Source organism: Eublepharis macularius, chromosome 6 (assembly GCF_028583425.1).
Source record: "Eublepharis macularius isolate TG4126 chromosome 6, MPM_Emac_v1.0, whole genome shotgun sequence".
NCBI lineage: Eukaryota > Metazoa > Chordata > Lepidosauria > Squamata > Eublepharidae > Eublepharis > Eublepharis macularius.
Window position 1 is genome coordinate 13,424,377 of NC_072795.1, and position 25,833 is coordinate 13,450,209.

Genomic DNA, 25,833 nt, shown 5'->3' on the forward strand with positions numbered 1-25,833 from the left:
GTGAAGGATAACAACAACAACAACGTTTGATTTATATACCACTCTTCAGGACAACTTAGCACTCACTCAGAGTGGTTTACAAAGTGTGTTATTATTATCCTCACAACAGTCACCCTGTGAGGTGGGTGGGGCTGAGAGAGCTCTGAGAGAGCTGTGACTAGCCCAAGGTCACCCAGCTGGCTTCAAGCGGAGGAGTGGGGAATCAAGCCTGGCTCTCCAGATTAGCGTCCTGCTGCTCTTAACCACTACACCAAAATGTGGTTTCCCCTCGGCTGCAATTTATTCCCGAGTCTCCAGTTGTTGTCACAACAGTTATGGATGTGTGACAAGGACGTGGTTGGAAACTGCAGTGTGAGTGCAAGGACAATGTAATTTCCAAGCACAGGTGGGGGAAGCAAATAGGTCTTCACCAAACACTAACAATTAACCTGAGAAGTTAACTGGTCGGTTACTTGGGGGAGGCTGTTTCATAACTGCAGTGCCACCACAGAGAAGGCTTTGCTCCAAACTCTGCAAAATCTAAAAAATGACTGGAAGAAGGCCTGTCCTGCATATCCCAATAGGATAGATTTAGATGGATAGCCATGTTGTTCTGGAGTAGAACAGCAGGATTCGAGTCCAGTGGCACTTTAGAGATCAATGAGGTTTTCAAGGTGGAAGCTTTTGAGTGTCAGAGCTCCCCTCTTCAGACAGCTTACACCCTGAAAATCGTGTTGGACTCCAAGGTGCCACTGGTCTCAGATCCTGCTGTTCTACTGCAGATCAACAAAGCTACCTACCGAAATCTATTCTCATGGACAGCACCACATTCTGCTGCATGTAGTGGAAATCTATCAACCTTATACAATCATAATCAGCCCAGAAAAACTCCTTATTACTTAATGGCCATTTTATCTTCAACCCTCCACAAAATCACGGAAAACTCACGGATCGATAGCATCTTCATGGTGCGATTTCCCATCATGATCCTGTTTCATAGGGCGATTTCTGACATCAGCATGCCATGGAATGGAGCCATGATGAGAAATCGCGCCATGAAGACACCATCGATCCGTGAGTTTTCCGTGATTTTGCGAAGGGTTAAAGACATGTGAAAATGGCCTATGTAAATAATTACAAATGGAGCTTCAATTGGAGCAAAGGGTGGAAGTAGGGTTGCCAGCTGCAGGTTAGGAAATTCCTGGAGATTTGGGGGGTGGAGCCTGGAGAGGGCAGGGTTTGGGGAGGGGAGAATCATACGAACTTTGGATGAATGAATTATATACATATATACTTGCTTTGATACTACATGCACTGTGTCACTTTAAATCACTTAAATTTCTATAAAATATCTATAGTAAATTTGTAAGATTCTTTACGGGTACATTGGTTTTTAACCACCTGGAGGCTGGCAACACTTGGTGGGCGAGAGGCCAAGGTTGCTTCCACACTGGAATGATTTCCAGCTCGGCTCATATTGTCACTGCAACAGCATCCGCAATGGCAATAAAGCTTCCACATGGGGTATTCCCCATGAAATGCAATCATGCCCACCCTTTCTCAACCACTAACAAGCAGGTTTTTTACTGGTTTTTTAAAAAATTATTGGTAGTAGGTATATTGGAAGGAAGTATGGTATAACCCGATCTTATCAGATCTCAGAAACTAAGAAACTTTTCACTTGCCTTGAAAGCCCCATAGTGGGTTGTATCTAAAGAAGGCAGATCATGAGAGGGAGGGCAGGAAGGGTTACATCGGTGCTTAGTTCTCGTGGCTCCTTCTTACATGCCAATCGCCACTTTGGGGTCAGGAAGCAATTTTCACAAGGCCAGTTTGGCTGGGGATCCTGAAGGTGTTTTGCCATCTTCTGAGCATAGAGCAGGGGTCACTGGTATATGTGTGTGTGTGGGGGGGGGGGAAGTAGTTGTGAATTCCTGCATTGAGTGAGGGGGTGGACTAGATGACTCTAGAGAGCCCTTCCAACCCTATGATTCTAAGGGAGCTCTGACTCTCAAAAGCTTAGAACATGAAAACTGTGTCAGTCTCTAAGGTGTCACTGGATTCAAACCTTGCTGTTCTACTGCAGACTGGCACAGCTACCCACCTAAAACTATCCCTTTAGTGGCGTCGCCATAAGGTGGTTGTGACTGGATGTCACATACATAGGTATTAGGTATATTGATAAATTGTAGGAGTTGTTAGCAATGGCTCTGCTTTTTAAAAATAGCCAAAACCAATACAAACGGAACAAACCGTACGTGAAGGAAAAATAATCAAATCAATCTATAACTCAAGCAATAAACCAAGCTGTCAGTAAAAATACATATTAAATACAGTGAAGAGCACAATATCAAACTTATTTGGGAAAGTTTAAGATACATTTTAAAGCATACATTCACAAATGGTAAGCCACTCTAGAACAACAATTTAAAGGTACAGTTCCATCCACAAAATCAACAGTCACTGAAAAAAGTCAGCCCAGAGTAAACGAGGGAAGGGAAAAGGATGAACTGTAAAGCAAATAGATAGACCTCTTTTTTCTTAAAAAGCTGTGTGCGGTCATGAAGCAGAACGTCCACAGAGACGCGTGTAGCCGCCCACCAAATATGAGGGACAATTTGTGAGGAAGGATTTTCAACTTTTCAGCAAACAGCCTTTCAGCAGTGTTGGGGGTGGCAGGCAAAAAACAGAAATGATATTGGATGTGGTACGAGAGGAAATCCACACCATCCCATTTACACTTTTCCCAACCCTACTTCAGATACAAACTTTCAGGAAAGATCTACCAAACCCAGTTTTGGAAAACCTGTGGGGGAGTTGGGGGAAACCCAGAAGGTGATCCAGGTTCAAATCTCCGCTCTGTTATGGAAGTTCAATGGATGACCCAGGGCCAGGCACCCACTCTCTGCTTAACCTAACTCACAGCATTATTGTGTGAGCATAAAACTTAGGAGGGGGAAATTATATAAGTCACTTTCAGTCCTCATTGGGGAGAAAGGTAAATGAAGTAGATAAATAAATATACAGAAGACACCCCCACTAAAAAACAACAACATTGTAGTGGGGGCCAGTGCAAAGCTTGGTACCTAATCCCCAGTTTTGGAATTGAGTTCTTTGCTCCAGATACTTTGCCTATTAATGGGCTCCAAAAAGCATTCTCAACATGATTGTTTCCATTAGGAGGACAAAACAAAGAACAAAAGCTTATTTTTGCTTCCTTATTTCCCCAATAAAGTCTTGCATCCTCAAACATTATAGAAGAAATTATTCCCTTTCTTGTTTCCAGTACTCAGGAATGCGGGAGCCTGTTCTTGCCAAATTGCTTCATGACTGAATATAAAGCTATGTTTCCTTGTTTTTTGACTGTTCCAATTTTTCATCAGGTGGCTGAGGAACTATAAAATGATGGAACAATTAGTTTCATGGCAAACATTTCCAAAAAAATCCCCCCTTAATGCCTTAAAGGTGCACCACAGAGGAAGAAAGAGAAAACATTTCACTTACTATAGCCAAGCTGAAAATCTTTCCTCACAAATTGTCCCTCATATTTGGTGACAAACAAGGAGGGTCTTGAGTAGAATTAACAAGGAAAGATTACAAGACCGTCTAACGAAATCACCACTTCAAAAGTATTTTATCATATCAATGGCCATTCAATTAATTGTAGTTTCTATTTAAATACATATATTATTTTATACAGTCCTCTTCTCATAGACCCATAAAGTGCTGGTGCAGCGCAAAGATGTAAACAGTGTCCACAACCAATCCTATTCAGTACAACTCCACAATATACAGTTTGTTGATCATATGGTTGTGGATTCAAGATAGGTCCAGTTGCATGCAGATGAAAACAACCATCTGACGGGATGACCAGTTGGGGTCCCATTTCCAGAGTCTTTTTCAAAGATGGGAGATAGTCTGGCGTGATTTTCAATATTTATAGACTTCGATTCAGTTCACCAATACCATAACGCCAGGTGCTACAACCTTCTCTTGGAGGTATTTCACTATACATGCTGGGCTCGATCTGTGTTGGGTCTATGTATGTGCTGTAAAATTGCAACCAACTTGAAAGCAAGAGGCTTTCGAGGCAAGTGGAAGCTTGGAAACCTAGCTTCCCACCACTGTTCAGGTGGGACACAGGAGAAAAATGGTGGGGAAATGGAGGTGGCAGGCAGCATCCCAACAGAATGATGTTACTCCCCTATGGAAGTGATGCCGGCATGTAGCTGAGATGGTCTAGCATTTGGGCAAAACTCTGTGGTTAGCCCACCCCACCAGGTAAGCCTTATCCCACTGGGTAAGTCTCCCACCTACACTGATTAGAGTTGTAGGGTAGACAGAATATCTCTGGCCCCAAACAAGAAGGGATGCTTGTGGCTAACTTGTTCAACAATAAGACTTAGTGTGTTCAACTGTTGATCAGATGTGACTGATCACTTGGAGCGGGTCAGCTTGGCACCAAATGGCTCAAACACCTGCCGAACAGGTTTGCATCAGGAGTCTGCAAAACTGTGAAGGCACAAAAACACAGGTGATCCAGATCAGTAGTCATTAACACCATGGACCTCTTACGCCGATTTCTTCTAAATACAGCATTTATTTATGTTTGACTGATATGATTTGTGACTGATTTAACTGTCTGTTTACACAATTGCCTACTGAGCGGTGCAGCAAGGACAGTGGGAGGAGAGAAAGAGAGCAGGAACTCCACTGAGCTTTGTGAAAATGTGCAAGCAGGAAAAGCCAATTGCAGCACACTGCACTGTTTGGAAAGAATTTATTATTATTATTATTATTTCAATTTATAAACCACCCATTCTCAGGGACTCTCTCTGAATAGATGAAGCAATCTGCCAGATGGGCTCCAACAGGCTGACAAACATATCAACGGGCCATCAAAAAAATCAGCTCTCTGTTCACGACTGGCAAGCAGGACATGAGCTTAAGCTGTGGATGTTCGAGCATTCCTAGCCACAAATTGTGTTTGAGGGGGCTGAGAGGTATTTCACTATATATGCTGGGCTCGATCGACCTTGGGCCTATGTATGTATGTGCCGTAAAATTGCAACCAACTTGAAAGCAAGCGGCTTTCGAAGCAGAGGTGGCTTGCCATTGCCTTCCTCTGTGGAGCCTTCCTTGGGGGGTCCCCTGTCCACATACTGATCCTTCTTCGCTTCTGAGATCTGATGAGCTCAGGCTATACCATACCATTCCGCATATCACCATGGGGCTAGGCCTCCCCAAAATAAGCAAGCACTGTAGATCAGGATGCTTTTCCACTTGGAAATCCCCAGGGGGTAAGCAAGCTATTTATTTATTGGGGGTCGTCTAACCTGCTTTTTCCTACACTCACTGCTGCCTACAAATGACTAACAATGTCAAACAACAACCAACCAACAGAAAACCATCACACACCACACACAGTATACCTAGGAGGACCAGATCTCTGCTCCCCCGCCCCCGTATCCCCTGCAGTTGTGAGAGAAATTGTGTAATGTAACCAGAATTGGTATCAAACAGTGCTGTGACACTCTAGCAACCCCCCCCCCCAACTCTATGGTAAAACCATACCATACCATATAAATCGGCCCCTGAATGTATGTATTTGGTCGGGTACAACCTTTACTGCAACAGATTTGGAGTCCCTACGCTGTGGGTGGTAATTTTATTTTATTTATTTAAAACTTTTTTATCCTGCCTCTCAGCTTAGAGTTCCCAAGGCAGTGAACAGTCAAAACTCTTAACACCTATAAAACAATAAAGAAAATAAACGGGAGGGAGGGTCAGTGAGGGAATGTAAAAACGGAAACATCTTTACCCACTGGCTGATAATAGAGGGGTAAAGACCAATCAGATTCCAAGAAATACACAGTACAGTCTTCTATCTTCCCCCAGCCATGTACATATAAAGGCTCCCTGCATGCAGAAAGTTAGCATGTAAAGGAGAAAGGTACAGGCCTTTTGATGTTCGGGAAAACACACACAACTGTCTATTATCTATCCTTATTCTGAAATGGTACAGCCCCAGCTGGGCTGGACCATACACTCTTTTTAACATTTAAACTGTCTATCTGTTCTCTCTTCATTAGGCTCTCCCAATCTTGGACTGACTTCTAAGCTGTGAACCCCCCGCTCCTGCCAGCACACCCACGAAAAACTACATACACACACATTTGGCATTCGGTGTTGGTTCTTGAAAGTACAATTGCCGCCCAAACCCCAGGACTAGGAAATTAAGAACCAGGTTGCTTCCGCTCAGAGAAGTCCAAGTTTTGCTTGTAACTCCTTGATCACAGCAAGGCAAAGAGTCTTGGCCCTGCTTTAGAGTGCATTGCCAAGGCCTTTTGGATACATCAGACCCATTAAAAAAATGGAGCTTAAAAGCTTAACGAAGACTTTAAGTTCCAAAACCCTTGGAGGGGTCAGAACAATATCTTCATCCTAACTCTGGACAGAGGCCAGGCCACACACTCCGCGTTCTGTACAAACTTGTCCCTTTTCTACAAGGCATTTAGTGATTAGTGCAAAGAAAACATCGTATAATCTTCAGCCTTGGGCTAAACTTTCTTCCAAGCGAAGTCCATTCCATCCTGGGAAAAACTACCTCCTCGGCACGAGAGAGCCATTCACACTCCTCCACCTCATTTTAGGGAAGAGCCGCATAGCCGTGGGATCCAAAGCACAGGCATTAAGCCGCTCCAGCAAATGGACGGAGCTGAGAGTTTGTGGGCAGAACAGCTGGAACAAATCAGGTTCCAAATAGCCACATTTATAAACTTTTATTTGCACAACTTGTGACCCACCCACTGAGCTAAAGAGAGCCTTGCCAGCCCGCTACGTTGGCTCATCGGAGATCTCGAAGCTTCCTGGGTTCTGCTGCTTGCTTAGTGGTGACCAAAATGACCTAAACAGCTTGGGCTGTGCCCAGTGTGCTTCAGAGATTGCCTCTCGATTTACTGTCAGGATACCTCACCCACAGGTCTGGACCCAAGAAGAGGCTCCTCTTCTGAAGGGGAGCAGCAGTATCTGGGAACCAGTTCATCCTCTGAAAAAAACAACAACAGGGGACTCCAGGCTCTAGTCCCTTGCAATTGGGGCAGAGGATCCCTGCCCACCAGGTCCTGTTCTCTGCCACTGTTCCAAGCAGCAAGAGGAGGAAATTTTTAAAGAACCCAGCATCATCTTATGCACATTATGTCACTTCTGGTGAAAACCCGGAAGTGGTTGAGGGTAGCTCTAGGAATTGCCGGAAACTCTATAGTTTTCCTGAAAGTGACATAAGGACAGATGTGACCTCTCTCACACACTCACACCTCAGACTCCCATCCTCAAACTTCCCATCGGTTACTAGGCATGACTTGCCAACCCTACTCCGGAGACAGCAAACTCTGCCAAGGGTTCTTTAGTTTCTGGGCCTTTACATGTACAGGTCTCAGCGAAGAGCCATGTCAGAGAGTTCAGATGACCTTCTATTTAGACTTGATCAGTACCTGCTTCAGGTGGATAATTTCCCAGGGAAGGGCCCTCACACCTACCCTTGCCTCTCGGGTAATCAGGAGAAACAGTGGGGGTGGAAATGACATCAGGCAATACGCCGACATCACATTCAGGAAAAACCCAGGTGTGACATCACAAAGATACCATAGAGTTTCTAGAGTGTTGGTTGTCACGATGGCATCATGTCTGGGTTTTTGCCTGCTCATGACATCAGCGTGTAGCTGGATGTCATTTCCAGACCTTGCCCTACTCCCAAAGCTCTCGGGGATGCCAGACCATCATCTGGCATCCCTTCTTCTAGCCCCAGAGTCTTCTTTCCCTTGGTTACACAGGACAAAGCATCAAAATAGCAGCTTCCCGGGCTATCCTCTTGAATGCCTAGATAACTGGACATAGCTACAAGGAGATGCCCCTGAACAGAAGAAGCACCTAGCTGATGACCCATGTTCATGCCACCAGGTTAGGCAGCTGCTCTCACGTCCATAGCTCCTTGCAGTTTAAAATCTAGCCTATGGAAAATCTACGGATCAGTTCAAGGGATAACTTCTGGAAGTTTCCCTCCCAATTTCTCCCCCCCAGTGAATGTGAACATCAGCTGCATGTAGTATGTACTGTCAAGTCACTTCCGACTTACAACGACCCAAAGAATTAATGACTTGCAAAATGTCCTGTCATTGACAGCTGTTCTCAGGACTTACAGTCTAAATGCTTGAAATATCCTTCAAAGCTGAATTTTAAAAACTCAAAATACAAAACGATTGCTGAATTTTGAGTTCGTACTGATTTTGTTTAAGCTCTACGTTGATTAAACATTCCATCATTAAAGCCAGGCCTTTTTTTCAGCAGGAACGCAGTGGAATGGAGTTCTGGCACCTCTCGTGTTCAGTGGCCCCGCCCCCTGATCTCCAGACAGAGATCAGTTCCCCTGGAGGAAATGGCCATTTTGTAAGGCCGTTTTGTAAGGCCGTTTGTACGGCCGTTTTGTTTCTCCCTCATTTCCCTCTGGAGAGTTCCACCACCTCTTTTCTCAAAAAAAAAAGCCCTGATTAAAACTTACGTTTTATCCCAAAATTACATTATCTAGCGGTTAACCACAAAATTATTTCTCACCTGTCAACCATTTGGCCTGAAAGCAAATGGTTTTCACGCCAAAACTGTTCGTAGGAATTGAGGATTTTGTCCCCAGGCAAAACACCTGAGGAATTCTGAGGGGAAGCCAAAAAAGATTTGATAAGACATTTTCCATGGATTTTGCACATCCCTAGAGTGTACTCTCCAGACTGGGTCCCACGGTATGATCAGAAGACATAAGGGTGGGGCTTTTTTTCAGGGGGAACGCAGGGGAATGGAGTTCCGGAACCTCTTGAAAATGGTCACATGGCTGGTGGTCCCGCCCCCTGATCTCCAGACAGAGTGGAGTTTAGATTGCCCTCCGCACCGCCAAGCGGTGCGGAGGGCAATCTAAACTCCACTCTGTCTGGAGATCAGGGGGCGGGGCCACCAGCCATGTGACCATTTTCTCTGAGGGCAACCCACTGAGTTCCACCACTTCTTTTCCCAGAAAAAAAGCCCTGCATAAGGGAATGACCTTGCTAAACCTGACTAGGACCAATCAATATCTGGATGGAAGATCTCCAAAGAATCCTGGGTAAGCCACCATGAGTTCAATGACAGAAGAAACATAGCATGGAAACATAATAAATACAATTTTCATGTTTTGTCTAAGATGAAATTCAAAACCAAGTTAGATACGCCTTCTGAAGTGAAACATCTGTGGAATTTCAAGAAAATCCAAGAGTTTGGCCAGCATAATTCCCTCAGAAGGATTTCCCACATTCCTTGGGAATGGGACAGCTTCTTGTTGTGTGACCATCCACACAGCCTGCAATGTCCCACACACTCGGATGACAGAGATCACGAGTACCGAAATGCTGTTCTCAGCCCTGAAGGACAGCTATCTGGATGAACCCTTAAATCTGTCCTCTGGACAGCTCTATCAATCACAGAGACTAATTCATATTAGAGATGAAAGATGTTGACTGTTTTCTGTCTCCATCCATAGCTATCGCTGTCCTCCTTTGTCAAGCAATCCAGTCATCAGTGCCACGGACAAACAAATGAACTCAGTTCCACTTATAGCACAACAAGGAGTATAAATAATTTGTCGATCATTTCCAGCCACTACAAGGCAAGCATTCTTCACATACATAATCTTTATCCTGGCGCTCAAGGTGGTTAGCTAAAAGGATAAAACCTGGTGTTTGCCAGTGTCTCCACCAATACTAGGCAGCTGTGAAGAGAGACACTTGTAGAGGCGACCCTTGAGAGAGTTAGCCCACTCACTGGGGAAAATGGGCATTTTTTTCTGGGGCACTGGGCTTGGAAGGGATGTGAGGCAGGAATAGGAACATTCTTGCCTGTGCCAGTTGATTTATCAGGGGCTGATTCCGCACACGTTGGATAATGCACTTTCAATGCACTTTATCAATCGTTTGAGGTGGATTTTTTGTTCTGCACACAAAAAAATCCGTTCCAAATGATCTATAAAGAGGATTGGAAGTGCATTATCCAACGTGTGCAGAATCACTCAAGGAGAAACTTTCGGAAAACAGAATTTGTGAATCTATGCATTTTTTAATCTGTACCCTTCCTCCAGGAGTTCAGAAGAGCATGCATAGTCCCACCGCCTTGTTTTCACAACAACCCTGTGAGGTTACAGGAAAGGTTACATCAGTGCTTCGTTCTTGTGGTCCCTTCTTACATGCCCAGGGTAATGCCAATTGCCACCTTGGGGGTAAGGTAACAATTTTCCCCAGGCCAGTTCTTCCAGGGATCCTGACAGTGTTTTGCCGTCCTCTGGGCATGGAGCAGAGGGCAATGGGTGTGTGTGTGTGGGGGGTAGTTGTGAATTTTCAGCATTGTACAGGGGGTTGGACTAGATGACCCTGGTGGTCCCTTTCAACCCTATGAGGTGGATTAGGATGAGAAAGAGTGACTGGCCTAGGGTAACCCAGTCAGCTTCGTGGCCGAATGTGGATTTAAACACAGTATGCTCAGACCCTAGTCTGACCATCTTTTTCCGTAGAAGCCTTGTGCGGTCCATAGGGAAGCTCGAACACCCAAGCACTTTGGCTCACAGCCTGTCCGTCTATTCGTCGACCAGTTCGTGACTATTTGGCAGGTTGCTTCTTCATATTCCTTCCTGACAGTGGTGTATAGCACAATTGGCTTTGCTCACATGCACGTTCTCACACAGCTTTGATGGAGTTCTTACGTCACTCAGTGGGCAATTATTTAAACAGACAGTTAAATCAGTCACAGATCATATAAATCGGTCATAAACAAACACTCTGCTTTTTAAAAAATGCTGCTGTTCAGTGTCCATCTAAGTAGTCCTTAACATTAATGATCACCAATCTGTTTGGCTTGGCAGCATTTTGTACATGCTCCGTTTTGCAAAAACCTGACGCAGGTGTTCAAGACACACAAAACCAAACAGCTCCAGGGATTGGCTCACATCTGCAAGTTAAACTTTGGGGAGGGGCTGTGGCTCTGCTTTGCATGTAGAAGGGCCTGGGTTCCATATCCAATAGGGTTGCCAACCTCCAGGCAGTGGCTGGAGAGCTCCCAGAATTATAACTGATCTCAAGTCCACAGAGATCAGTTCCCCTGGAGAAAATGGCTGATTTGCACGGGAGACTCGATGGCACTGAGGACCCTCCCCTCTCGTAACCTTGACCTCTCCAGGCTCCTCTCCCAAAGTCTCCTGGAATTTCCCAACCTGGACCTGGCAACCCTAGATAGGAAGTGATGTAAAAGAGCTCTGCCTTAGACCCTGGAGAGCCACTACTGGTCTGAGTGGACAATTGCGACTTTGATGGATCAATGGTCCAATTGAGAATAAGGCAGCTTCAGGTGTATTCATGCTTTGTTCTCATGGCATTCCAAGTAACCAGGGGTCATGCTCTCCAACTACAGCCTGGTTCTGAAGGAGCTAGCAAACTAGTATCTAGGATGTACCACCTGAAGAAGTCTAAAGCGGTACATCCTGGTACAGTTCCTCTGTAGGGGCTGATGTCACGGACTGCTTCTCCAGAAGAAAAATTACCAGGGGAGCTGATCTATGTGGCCTGGAGGTCAGTTGTAATTCCTGGAGATTTCCAGCCACCACCTGGAGGTAGGCAATCCTGGTCCAAGTGCAGCTTTACCACCTCAGGGGGACCCAGGACCACTTCTGGGTAGAATTGGCCTGAAGATCTCCACTTGGTGGCCCCTGCAGCACTGACAGCGTTCCCAGGCTTTGGCTCTGCTTCTTCCTGGCTGTCAGCTTCCCTGTAGAGCAGCGACACACCAAGAATTTTTGCCAATAAACCAATCGTCAGTCCTCCTATAATGGGCGAAAGTGTCTCTGACTCTTTAGACTGAGGATCTTACTATTCAGTCAAAGCACCTCAGTATTTGGCCCAGAAACAAACACTACTTTCCGATGTAGGCTGCTACTCTTTCCATTTATATGCTATTTTATTTCTATCAAGCTTACAACGAAGAAAAACACTGTGCACCTTGTTGAAGGTTTCTCATCATGTTGAAGTCTGACATCTCTACCTCAAGGAGATTGGATCGTTCTATTTGGATGCCAAACTCTGAATCTCTCAAACGACTAACTTGGCAGTCTTGAGAGTTGCTACAGCATTGGTAAATAATAGCATTTTGCTTTCTTCTTGCCCCAGGTGGAGGACGTAGCCTTCAGGAGCACCACAATAGGATCAGTTTCCACGAAACTGTTTAGTTATAAAAATGCAGTCTAAGAAAGAATGACAGAGGCGACATAGCGTACATCCCAAATCAGTCCCACACTGCTATCATTCCAGGCCCCCAAATCCATCCAGATCCGTCAACAGCTGCCCCCCTATGAAATCTCTGTTTCTCTTTCCCCTTTTCAGATCCTCCTTCTTAGGAACTAAACGTATTATGACACAGAGATGCTGCTCAAAACAGCATCCCCGCATCAAATTCTTTCCTCCTCATTCATGACGTTTACAACACTCACTTACTATTGTGACAGACATAATCACATCTTACATTTTCCCTCTGTCAGACATAGATCAAACACAGTGTGATAACAACAACAACAACAACAACAACATTCAATTTATATACTGCTCTTCAGGACAACTTAACACCCACTTAGAGCGGTTTACAAAGTGTGTTGTTATTATCCCCGCAACAATCACTCTGTGAAGTGGGTGGGGCTGAGAGAGCTCTGAGAGAGAGCTGTGACTGATCCAACGTCACCCCCAGCTGGCTGCAAGCGGAGGAGTGGGGAATTAAGCCCAGTTCTCCAGATTAGAGTCCTGCCGCTCTTAACTATTGCACGAACCTGGCTACACCAAACTGATGACATCGCAGCATGAGGTATATTCATGTTACAAGGGAGACTCTAACACAGGGATGCCATTTCATTGGAAGCATTGCCCTTACTTTGAATTAGCTTTGTTTGCCCTCAGTGATGTCATCGTATAGTGAAATCTGATTGGCTCTGTGGTGGTGTGACTGTTATTTAGAAGAAAAAGATGTACTTTGAGGAAACGACAGGTGACTCGGGAAGAGAGGGCATCGATAGGCTGTTGTGTCTCTGAGTGCTGTGAGACCTTCAGAAACAAGGAAAGGTTTTGAAAGGCCAACACACACTGTACAGCTTTAACGTCTCCAATTCCGCCAGACATATAGGAAACTTATTCCCTGGTTGTTCTTCTCAGACTACCTTCTGTGAAAGGCTTGGCATAGACTTTCCTATAACTTGGGTCTTTAAGAATCTTGGCTAGGACTAAGGAACGGCTCCGTCATAATCACCACACAGGTGTACCTCAATGTGTCTGACCATTCCCAACTGTTCAGCAGGTTCCGTGTCTGGACTTTCCTCAGCAAAAAAAAAAAAAAACATGTCAGGCAGAATAACAATAAAGCCTTTTGCAGGAACCAATATGAGCTCTGCTTATCGAACAAGATGTTGTTTATTTGACTACGATGTATATTTAAAGGTCTCCATTACAACTGGCCCTCAGGCAACCCGTAATGAGCTGCAGCTGTCCAGGTTCTCATTAGCTCTAACGGCATCTTCCGCGATACATTTCCCCCCCTTTGGGGTAAGACCTTGTCCTCTCCGTGGCAGCGTGCATACTAAAACCAAGAGACACCTCGCCCTGCGAGGGCAGGCGGCTCAGAACAGTGGAGCAATGATAAATGGGCCTCTTGCCCAAGCCGGACAAACCTTTCCTGGAAGAGTCAGTTCTTGTTTATGACAAACCGAGTGTAATTTCCTCTGGCAAAAATCTTTAGACTGGAACTCATTTGCATAAAAAAAGGCCTCCGCTGGTTGTTTTTCCTCCCCCTCGATTTGTGATGATAAATTAAGCCACGAATCACACACCAAATGCCTTCCGATATTTATTTTTGTCGCTGTTAGTTCATCTGATCCGAGGGACTGTCAGCCACTTCCATGAATACATGGCCGGTTGCACATCAGAGTAATAAAAGAGCATACCTGCTTCCTGGCCTGTTGTGTTTCACGGGGCTTATACTTGCAGGCGGCAAGTGAGTCCCCCTGACAAGGGCCAAAGTCAGGTAAGAGGACAGTTTCAGTTAGGACTTCGGTTATCGAGCACAACAACAACAACAACAACAACAACAACAACTGCTCTTTTATATCGCTCTTCAAGACAGATTAGTGCCCACCTCAGAGCAGTGAACAAAGTCAGTGCTATTATTATCACCCCAGTACCGATGGGGAGGTGGGGCTGAGAAGAGGGGCTTGCCTGAGACCACCTGCAGAGCACATGGCAGTAGTAGGGGTCAAACCAGTACAGCACTGATTTGCAACCCAACCACTTAACCTCTATGCTACAGCAGCTCATAATCATAACTGCACTTATATACCTCTGTTCTAGACAGATTAGTGCCCCACTCAGAGCGGAGAACAAAGCCAGTGTTATTATTATCTGCACAATACAGCTGCAAGCTGGAGCTGAGAGGCGCGGCTTACCCAACACCACCTGCTGAGCTCATGGCAGAAGTGGGATTTGAACCAGCAGAGTGCTGATTCACAACTCAACCGCTTAACCGCTATGATACAGTAGCTCTCATACATGATTTGCTATGGTCTCTTTAAACCTTTTCAGACATTATAATGGTTCGTTACACCAACCTACGAATCGGATGCGTCAGGAACACATGCAAGAGACAAAACCTTGAAACAGAAAATACTATTAGTGCCCGTTGACCAGGCACAGCAGGAGAATTTCGGGTAGTCGGAGCTACCTTCCTCCCTGTACCATCTGAATGTGCCATGCCCACAACCAGCAGAGATCTCTTGGCCTTTGGAGCTCCTGGCCTTTGGAGATTAAGAGGCAGGGTGTGTGTGTGCCAGGAGAAGGGGAGTTGTTATATGTAATATTACAGAAATGCCCTTCCCTCTATGTACATATTTCCACAGTGGTAGGAAAGTGCACAGAGCAGCTGTATAAATTTTGTCCGTAATGGTACGTGTGCTATTTCTGCTCTTGACTCTTGGCTTTCTGGATGTCTGCCCCTTTCTTTAATGTTGGTTGCTAATCATGCTAATAAACCTGAGAGAACTTTGGGGGTGTTTACTAGCTGACAACGTCGCAGAACCAGAGATGGCTCCCTCAAGGAGGAGGTCGTCCTTCTCTCCTGTGCCCTTCCTAGAGGGATGAAGCAGGAGAGATTTCACCCACAGGACAGTGTGAAGGTTTCTATAGCATTCCGAGCTCTTTACGGATTTGCAGCTGTACCACCTGCATCCATTCCAGCAAAGAACTTCAGGAGGAGAAGACAGGCAGACCACTGTAGAATATTCTGCATTCTTAGCTTCTTGATTTTCTTTACGCTGTGACTTTAAAGTCTCTTCTTCTGCCTGCTCAGCTACAGCAACAGGATTGGAATGGCCCGCGTTCCTTTGTGAGCAATGCCTGACCCACACTACTTCCCAGACTTTTCGATCACAGAAAAGACCTAAGAGAACAAAGGGGAATGCAAGTGGACAGCACAAGCATCCATAGGCCTCACGTCCCTCTGGAGTACCGGGGAGACCGTATCTCCTCCTTCCATCTCTCCCCGTGAGAATTACGGGCTGGTCATTAATCATATGAGCCGTCCTCTCCATGAGAATATAATGACCTTCCTTATCCAACTCTTCAACGTATCTGACATGTGCAATAACAATCAGGCTTGGCATATCTGTATTACCCCCAAGAGGCTATGTGTTTTAAAGAGAGAAAGGGGGAAAAAAGAAACCTTCCTATAATTACTAATCACTCATGTTGTTTTTAAAAAATACGTCAGGTCCCACATTATCCCAGCTGAGAACTCTGAATCATCCTGATTCATTATGTATCCTTCCCCATTTATCTGGAGATTTGGTTAGCCTTTCTCCGTCAGGGCTGGATCTAGGGTTGCTGAAGCCCAGGGCAACCCAAGTCTAGCTCCTCACGCTCACACGCAGCGTGCACTTCTGTGATGTCCTCATGCAGGGCGGAGCATGCCACCCGTGCGGCAAGCCGGGTGCCCTGGCATGCCACAGAGTTGGCGGAGACAGTGCGGAGGGCTGGGAAGCCACCCACGTCATTTGCCTGCCCCATAGGACAGGGGGTGGCCTTCTTGCTGAGCCCCCCCATCCTGCAGGGCAGGCAAATGGTGCGGGTGGCCTCCCAGCCCCCCACACTGCCTTTTGCTTGCCCTGCAGGACAGGGGACACACAGCAAGCTGGCCGCCCCCTGTCCTGCGGGGCAGGTGAAAGGCAGCGTGGGGGCTGGGAGGCCACCCACGCTGCTGCCCACGCAGTCCCGGCAGCTGGCAGCTGCACCCGGTGCCCCCTCCTTGGCAGCGCCCTTGATCTGGCCCTGTTCTCCGCAACAGATCTCCTAGAGCCGAGTGATCCAACACTCTCAGCACTGCACCGTGCCGGCCCTTAAAAACAAAATGCTGGTAAGTCTAACCTGTGAGTAATCGGTTAGCTAATCTGGAGTTGTTCTTTATCATTAGTTGCTGTTCTTTCCCTTTATGATTTATCGACTATCATGGTTGACCTCTGCCGTTATCTTTCCTCTGCTGTTGGGTGAGTTAAATCCATGCTATTGATTTCATTATATATTTTAATTGAACATGAGCCACTCTGGAGAATTAGTTTTGGCAAAGTGGAATATACATAACGACAAAAGAAATGCATAGATCAATGACAGCACGGGCTTTTGCCACAGACTACAGAGGGCACACTTCACCCTTCCTTTCACCCAGGGGGACGCAGCAAAGACACCAGAATTGCATCCTGGGGTGACCAACATTACATTTCATCAACTTCGTTCAAATGTTTAGCTACTGCCAGCCTTTTCCCTTTTGTTATCCTCTGTTGCGTCAGCCAAAGAGCGTTATGAAGGACTTCTTCTCCAAGGCTTTTGAAACAAAGATATCGGTAAGTGACATAAGTGAGATCAATGCACTTGGGGGCTGAGCTACTTCATCAAAATAACAGCTGTGGACATTTCCCAGAACTCTTTGGCCAAAGTTTATCTTGCCATGAAGTTGAAAAAGAACACAAATTAAGGTGCAAGTTGATGGAGATCAGAACTTACGTTATGAAATATCTACTTTTTTTTGTTTTTGAAGCACATTAACAATTGTAAATGTGAATGAATGGCATGGTTTCATTCTTATAGGACAGGGGCTGCCAAACTGTGGCTCGGGAGCCACATGTGGCTCTTCTAGACATATTGTGTGGCTCCCGGTGGTCTCTGACCGTGGCCATACATTTTAGTTTAGTTTAGTTTATTTCCCTCCCTCCCTTTCCATGTCTTTCCCTCCCTCCCTCCCTCCCTCCCTCCCTCCCTCCCTCCCTCCCTCCTTCCTTCCTTCCTTCCTTCCTTCCTTCCTTCCTTCCTTTCTTTCCATGTCTTTCCCTCCTTTTTCCTTTTTTCCTTCCTTCCTTCTTTCTTTCCAGTAAAAATGTTTGGGTTGCCAGGTCTGACTCAGAAAATACCTGGGGACTTTGGGGGTGAAGCCTAGCAAGGATGTGACATCATTTTTGTGATGTCACTTCCAAGTCAAAGGTCAGGTGATGGCTCTTCCCAAGTTCCACCCCTTCCAATGATGTCACTTCCAGAATACTGCACCGAAGCCCCAACCCTTTCTGTGATGTCACTTTCAGGACACTCCCCCAAACCCACCTCTTCTTCTTACATTACTTCAATGCATCATGTCTTGTGGCTGTCAGACATCTGATGTTTATTCCATGTGGCTCTTACATTAAGCAAGTTTGGCCACCCCTGTTATAGGAGCTACTGCTCGATCTGAACACTGAGTGAGGACTGGGTTGGGGCCAGACTGGGCTATTAAGATGACAGCCTTAAGAATGCTATCCTGGGAATATGCTCCACTGAATAAAATGGGGCTTAATTCTGAGTAGACCTACTTGAAATTGCCCCGAAAACAACCCAAGAGCAAGCTTTTAGAGATCCAGCAGCAGTCTTGACCATCGGGGCTTGGCTCAGCTTGCTCTGGGCTGATAGCAGTCCATAGGGTCAGGATCCCATCAGGAACGTTTCCAGGATGTTAAAAGGTCAGTTTGCCCCCAGGGATGGATGTGGACCTTTACTGCAATGGCCATTCACATCATAACTAGATGGTGATTCACTGGATACCAAATCCTATTGACTTAGCTGCCATCAGTATTACTGGGACTAGGCCTGCCCATTCCCAGTGAGGACAAAAAAAACTCACTGACATCACAAGTGTGATGACATCACTTCCAGGGAAAACCTAGAAGCAATAGTGGTAGCTCTAGAAATACCTTAGAGTTTCTGGCAATTCCTAGAGCTACTACCATTGCTTCTGAACTTTCCCCAGAAGTAATGTCTTCTCACAATGCCAGCCCACCAAGTCCCTGCCTGCAACCCTCCAGTTGCCAGGCTCAGCAATAGAGATAGTCATGAACTGAAATACAAACCAAAGTTCATCACAAAATTATAAATTCACATTTCTCTTCCTCCCCCGGTAAAGTCACCCCTCTCTTTTATACTTTTATTATACTTCAGTAGTTCTCAAACTGCCACAGTTTTCCTCCCACCTCCCATTTCTTCCGGTTTGGGATTCATGGAGGTCTAACGCAGCTCCATTTGCGGAGCTGACCGGATTGCCGTTTTAACCGGCCGGAGGGGTGAAAATAACCCGCGGCCGACTGCTCTCAGGCGGGGAGCAGGCAAAGAACGCTCAAGACCCTAGGGTGAGCTAGATCTCGGACGAGGGGGGGCTCTACACAAGGAGTCTCCCCCCCGATCCTTGAGGTCCCACCTTGCGACGGGTCGGCTATAATCTCTGCGGCAATTTTGGGGCCAATTCGGCTGGCATAAGACCTACATACCCAAGCTTCGATCGGGGAGGGAAGTCGAGAGGAGAATTTAAGATCGAAACAGCGATTACAACCCGAGAAAGTTGAAGAGAAGGTAAAGATCGCTATCTCTTGAAACGGGACAGATTGACAAAAACAGAGAGGAAAGAAAGTAGATTTTTAAACTGCAACAGACTAGTGAAAAGGAGGTGAAGACTCGGCAGGAGTTGTATTTTAAAAGAGACTAAGTTTAAAGAAGTTATTACAAAAATCGGACTATTGTTTTGAATACCTGTGGTTTTGGAGCTGTGGGAAAAAGACACCATCGCGAGACCTGCTGTGGGAAGACGGGAGACAGGAAGTGCGTAACAACAATAGAGTGGCTGGAGGGAAGCGGCCCTTGCCAAGGGACAGGAAGTGGGGAATCGCCATTTTTGAAAGTGGAAGGGTCGTGGCTTCAGCGGAAGAGGAAGTAGGCCATCTTGGATTATAATAACATAGAGAAACCATAGAGAAAAGACGCCCGACATTTTGGATATAAAAAATTAATTTTGGCAAAGATTGGGACATTTGAAAAAAAGGAAAACGTTTAATTATACGCCACGGAGCTGAGGAAGAGAGCAGATTCGTGGGAGCGAGCTAAAGCAAGCCCCACGATGTCGAAAAAAGAGTGGCAATCGGCAATAGAAAATTTGGACAAAAAACTTATAGACATGATGAAAGAACTTAAGGACACGAAATTGGAGCTTATTAAAGAGGTCAAAGAAGTTACACAGACAGTAAAGTCGGAGCTGTCAGAAGTGAAAAAAGGCGTGGAAACGATTAGCAGTGAATTACAAGGAACGAAACAGAGAGTCAAAACAGTAGAAGACGCGATGGAGAATTTAATAGAAACGCAACAAACAGAGATGAGATTGGTAAAGGGGAGGATGTCAGTTGCAGAAACTAAACACATGGAGAAGCAGCTTCGTTTTCGTGGTCTGCCAGAAGTTGAAGGGAAGTCAGCGCAAGAACAGATGACTGAGGTGTTGGCTGAATACCTGGGGAAGGAGGAGGAGGAAATTGTGGCTATCCTAGATGTGGCGTATCGTGTGAACTCGAGAATTGCAACCCAGAGGAAACTACCAAGGGATGTGATCGTGCAGTTTACAACTAGAAATATGAAAGAGAGGATTGTGACAAAACAATTTCAAGATCCATTGGAGATTGATGGCAAGACGATTATCATAATGAAGGAATTGCCCAGATCAGTGTTACTGGACAGGAAAAAATATAGAGTGTTAATTCAGACTTTGAAGGACATGAACATTAGGTACAGATGGGAGTTACCGGAAGGAGTGTCCTTTGAGTTTGGAGGGGCAAAAAAGCGTATCAGATCTGAGCGGGAGATGGAGAGATTTATTAAGGACAATGAAAAAGACTTACCAACAAAACCATGAATATGGAGTGTAAAGTATTATCTTGGAATGTAAATGGACTAAACTCACCGAATAAGAGAAAAAATATTTTTCATTGGCTACTAAAACAAAAATGTGATATTGTTTGTTTGCAGGAGACCCATATTAGAAAACAGGATGTAAAATATTTAAAATCTGGAAAATTGGGCAAAGAATTTGTAGCGGCTTCCAACAAGAAAAAAAGAGGAGTTGTGTTGTATATAAAAGAGGAGCTGCAGCCAAAATTTGTTATGAGAGATGTGGAAGCTAGATTTGTAGCAGTGGAATGTAATTGGAACTTAAAGAGAGTGTTGGTAGTCGGACTTTATGCACCTAACGGTGCAAAGGAAAGCTTCTTTGAGGACTTAAGGAAGCACTTAGACGATCTTGTATATGACCAGATAATTCTTGCTGGAGATTTCAATGGAGTGACAGATTTGGAACTAGACAAAAAGACTACAAAAGCACAAAAGAAAAGAGGACTATTGCCAAAGCTTTTTTTTGAGTTGATTCAACAAGAGACTCTCGAAGACGTATGGAGGAGAGAATATCCTAAAACCAGACAGTTTACTTTTTATTCTGCAAGGCATCTTACATTATCAAGAATTGATATGATCTGGGCCTCAAAGGACTTAGCGTTATGGACTAAGGAGGTAGAAATAATGCCGATGGTAGGCTCAGATCACAACCCAATTATGTGGAAATTTGGAAAAAGGAGAAAAAGGAAAGCCTGGAGAATAAATGAGGACTTGTTACAGGAAAGTGAGAATATGGAAACATTGAGAAGAGAGACTAAGTTTTTTATACAATACAACGTGAATAAAGAAGTACCAACCAGTAAAGTTTGGGACGCGTATAAGGCGGTTGTAAGGGGCATACTAATGGACTTAAATGGTAGAGCAAGGAAAAAGAAAGAGGAGAAAAGACAAGAGATTGAGGAGAAAATAAAGGCCAAAGAAGTACAGTTAAAAAAGAGACCAGGGAAAAAGAAAATACATCAGGAAATCAAAATTCTTCAAGAACAGTTAACAGCAATGAGTAATAAAGAATTGGAGTGGAACCTTAAAAGACTGAATCAAAAAGCTTTTGAGGGTGCTAATAAACCTGGGAAATATTTGGCATGGCAATTAAAGAAGAAAAGGGAAAAGAAAATAATAAATAAAATTTGTGAAGAAAACAAAACGTATTTGGAGCAGACTACCATTAGCAGAGCCTTTTATAAATTTTACGCTAAGCTGTATAATAAAAAAGAAGTAAACAAAGAATCAATAGCATCATATTTGGAGAAAACCAAACTTCCAGAGATCTCGGAAGCTTGGAGAAATAAGTTGAACAGTGAAGTAACTGACGAGGAAATAAGTATGGCAATACAATCCGCAAATCTAGGAAAGGCGCCAGGGCCAGATGGACTTACGGCTAAATTTTATAAGACAATGGCCAACGAACTGGCACCATTCCTAAAAGAGGTGATGAACGGAGTTTTTAGGGATCAAAGAATTCCAGACACTTGGAGCGAAGCGAATATATCATTGATCCCAAAAGAGGGCCAAGATCTGACTAGCGTGAAAAATTACAGGCCTATATCATTACTTAACAATGATTATAAAATTTTTGCAAAGATATTGGCGGAGAGACTGAAGGGGTGGCTCTCGGAAGTTATAGAGGAAGAACAAGCAGGTTTTTTGCCGGACAGACAAATAAGAGACAATTTAAGGACAGTGATCAATGCTATTGAATACTATGACAAGCGTTGCGATAAAGAGGTTGGTTTCTTCTTTGTAGACGCTGAAAAAGCGTTTGACAATTTAAACTGGGATTTTTTGTTTGCCACTATGGAAAAGCTACAATTGGGAGAAAGATTCATCAGAGCAATTAAAGAAATATATAGGGACCAGACTGCAGCAATTGTAGTGAATGATGAACTGACCAAGAAATTGACGATTAGTAAAGGAACAAGACAAGGTTGCCCGTTATCTCCATTGTTGTTCATATTAGTATTGGAGATTCTGATGATACAAATACGACAAGACGAGGAAATACGAGGAATAAAAATAAAGGACTATTCATACAAGGTTAGAGCATTTGCAGATGACATAATGTTAATTGTAGAAGATCCATTGGAGAACATGCCAAAAGTGATAGATAAGATTAAGGAGTTTGGTGACTTGGCAGGTTTCTTCATTAATAAAAAGAAGTCAAAGATACTATGTAAAAACATGACTAAGCAGAAACAACAATTGTTAATGGAAACAACGGACTGTGAAGTAACTAGTAAGGTGAAATATTTGGGAGTTGAGCTGACTGCAAAAAATATAGATTTGTTCAAGAATAATTATGAAAAATTATGGACTCAGATAGAGAGAGACTTGATCAAATGGAATAGACTGAATTTGTCATGGTTGGGCAGGATTGCAGCAGTTAAGATGAATGTGTTACCAAGAGTAATGTTTTTGTTACAGACAATACCAATCATCAGAGACTCTAAACAATTTGAAAAATGGCAGAGGAAAATATCAGATTTTGTTTGGGCAGGCAAGAAGCCTCGAGTGAAAGTAAAAGTTCTACAAGATGCAAAGGAGAGAGGCGGAATGCAACTGCCCAATCTGAGACTTTACCATGATGCAATCTGCCTAGTTTGGCTAAAAGAGTGGATGACATTAAAGAATAAGAAACTATTAGCCCTAGAGGGATATAAAAAAATTTTTGGATGGCACGCATACCTATGGCATGACAAAGTAAAGGTCAACTCGATGTTCCTGCATCATTTTGTAAGGAGAAGTCTATATACAATCTGGAAGAAGTACAGAACTTACCTACAAGAAGGAACCCCCTTGTGGGTGGTTCCATATGAGGTGATAGATCCGAGAGCTGTGGATAATGAACAACAATGTTTAACGTACAAAGAAATAACTAAGATTGAAGTATCTAAACTTAGAATAAAGACGCAAGAGGAACTATCACCTAACTATGATTGGTTCCAGTATAGACAGATTAGAGACTTATACAACTCGGACTTTGCAAAAGGGGGCATACGAACAGAGAACTCGGAACTAGAGCAGACCCTTCTTAAAGAAGACAAGAAAAGAATATCCAAGGTATACCAAGTACTGTTGAAATGGTATACTGAGGATGAGATAGTTAAAACACAGATGGTGAAATGGGCTATAAATTTCAATAAAGAAATAACAATGGAGGCATGGGAATACTTGTGGAAAACTACAATGAAGACAACGACATGCATTAATATTAAAGAGAACATTTTCAAAATGATCTATCGTTGGTACATGACACCAAAGAAGATTGCGCTAGGGAACTTGAATACTTCTAATAAATGCTGGAAATGTAAGAAACATGAGGGCTCCCTCTATCATATGTGGTGGTCGTGTGAGGTAGCTAGGCAGTTCTGGGGGGAAATAATAAGAGAAATGAGTGAAATTTTACAGTTTCAAATAAATAAGAACCCAGAACTCCTGCTGCTAAACTTGGGAATGGAGGGAATTCCAGCCCATCATAGGACGTTGATTTTTTATATGACTGCAGCAGCTAGACTTTTGTATGCGCAGAAATGGAAAGTACAAGAAGTGCCAACTATTGAAGATTGGATCTACAAATTGCTGTATATGGCTGAAATGGACAAGATGACAAGAAAACTGAGAGATCTGGACTCAGGGCAGTTTAACACAGACTGGGAGAAGCTGAAACAATATCTGGAGAAGAAACCATCACAAACTTTAGAGTGGTTCATTTGGTTTGTTTTTTGGTTTGTCACTGCAGACAGCCTGGTGCCAATCAATCAGTTTCCTAGGCAACGGGGGTTGTGCTTTCTGCAGACTTTATGCTGACTCAGAAGTCACCTTCTGCTGACCCGAAAGTGGTGATTTGCTGGCCTGAAAGTGATGTTTTCATGAACCAAAAACGAACTGGTTCGTGAACCAGGTCACGTTTGTGCAAGTTTGTGGTTCGTGGAACGTGGAACGTGACGAACCATGAACTGCATGGTTCAGTTTTTTTTCTGGTTCGTGCCCATCTCTACTCAGCAACACTGACTTATTAAATGTTCTTTAAAAGACAGGAAATGACATGGTGATAATAAACCGTCTATTGCCATTATATGCCTGCATTCACAGCTGAACCACAAAGGTAATTCATAACGTATTGATTCAGTACATACTTCTGTCATCCATTAAGCGTGCTGCCATTACACAAAGCCTCCATCCCTCACCCACAAAGTGTACCTTCAGACAGAACTCTTAGGTGTCATCAGTTTTATGATTCAAGGTGAACCTCATATACTAACCCATCCCTCTCACGTCCCTCTCCCCCTCCAGTTTGCAATTGTTCCCGCTCCTTACCCGGATTGATCGATGAAGGCACTTTCCCCAGTATCCTCGAGGATGGAATGGTGCTTGATGGATCCAAACAGCAAAAGAACTTTTTGTTAACAGCCCATTCCAATTTGTTGAATATTAGACCAAGATATTATTCTCTCTATTTCTTTAAATTTTTATTTTCATGTTGATTGGTATACATTACAAAATCAAAAACAATTATCAGTTAAGGCTGTATTATTTCAGTGGCCTCTTATACTTTTCAACCATCATTCTTTCCCCCCCCCTTTTTTTTTTGATGACTCCCATCTTGATTTCCAGTCATGAGCGTACATTAATCTGACAGCTGCTGAAAGATCGAACACATTTGTGCAAACGCCCCAGTTCTGCTTGCCCTATTAATTCAGCAGACAGTCCACTGGATCAAGTGTCACTTGTATATTTATGTATATGACCTATGGCTGCTGAACATTAATGGAAGTCTAGTGTTGTACATGACGGTGGCTTTCAAACTGTGCCCTGGGGAACTCCGGGGTTCCTGGAAACAAGAATACCATTGGGTTCCATTCCAGAAAGCTTCGTGAAGGTGGAAAGAAACCAGCAGGAGCAGGCTTGCAAGGTTCCTGCTTATGGCGTGTATTCTCCCACCAATTCCCCCTGGATGCTGTCCAATGCTTCTGGCATTGGCAGGAGAAAATGGAAAGGGAGAAAGGGTGGGAAAAGACCTGGCAAACCACAGGCACACCAGCGCCACTCCGAGGTTAAACTGGAAGTGGCAAGTGGTGCTCTGCAATTTCCCAAAATCTCTATAATAAAACCATGGAGTTTTTGTGAAAAACAGATGTGACATCAGCAATGTGCTGACATCACTTCTGGGTGCAATGGAGTGACAGCATGTCGCTGATGACATGAGGACATAACCAGCAACATCATGACATCAGCGATGAAGCTCCCCCCACCCCCCGCAGTGTGTATGTCTACTGACAGTTGCTGGGGGACCTTGCAACCCTAAGCAGAACACTAACTGGCATGGGAGGGGCAGTTAACCATAGAGAACTGGGCGGATGCTAGAGCGTTGCCCCCTGCAGTGCTATCACTTCCAGATCATACCGGAAATGACATCATCACATTGCCAGTGACAGTGATTAGACATGGGCATGAACCAAAAAAATTTAACGAATCAGCAGTTCGT